Raw genomic sequence first — 603 nt, forward strand, 5'->3', positions numbered from 1 at the left:
ACACCCGGAGCAGTGGGCAGCCATTTTTATGCTGCGGCTACCGGGAGCAGTTGGGGGGTCTGATGCCTTGCCCGTACGGCACCTAAGTTTGTGGTATTGAAGGTGGAGAGAGAACTGTACATGCACTCCCCCACCCACAATTCCTACTGCCCGAGATCAACTCACAACCCTTCGATTGGGAGTCCGACTTCTAACCATTAGCCAATGACTTCCCAGTAACCAGAGAGCGAACGCGAAACCCCACTACCATAAATTATGCAAATGAGATTCCCACATTTGGGGAATTCGCAGGGGTCAGCACGGCCGAGTGCAACACGAGCCTCGCCCTGGGTGAACCGCCTTCTTGATCATGGTGTCTCCCCTGCCAGGTAAGTATTTAAAGTATTTAAACAGAGGAAGTGTGTCTGAACCCCGAACATTATCAGGAAGGGTTTTCCAGAGTTTGGGAGCCAAATGTGAAAAAGTGGGTTTCAAATGCAGAAAAAGCTCTACCTCCTTTAGTGGATCCCTTTTGTAATCCTAGGGTACTACCAAAAGCCCAGCATTTTGTGATGACAACAGGGGAGCGTGATGGATTTCAGAAGTGGTAGAAGATCAGTTAGA

At 49.6% G+C, this 603-nt stretch overlaps 1 non-coding gene across 1 annotated transcript; it reads right to left on the reverse strand.

Moving 5' to 3' along the window:
• Positions 1 to 219: 219 nt before the first annotated feature.
• LOC122136922 lies at positions 220 to 376 on the reverse strand. Its single transcript, XR_006154409.1, has one exon. It is a non-coding gene; the product is annotated as a U1 spliceosomal RNA (small nuclear RNA).
• Positions 377 to 603: the final 227 nt, after the last annotated feature.

This window comes from Cyprinus carpio, chromosome B3 (genome assembly GCF_018340385.1).
Source record: "Cyprinus carpio isolate SPL01 chromosome B3, ASM1834038v1, whole genome shotgun sequence".
NCBI lineage: Eukaryota > Metazoa > Chordata > Actinopteri > Cypriniformes > Cyprinidae > Cyprinus > Cyprinus carpio.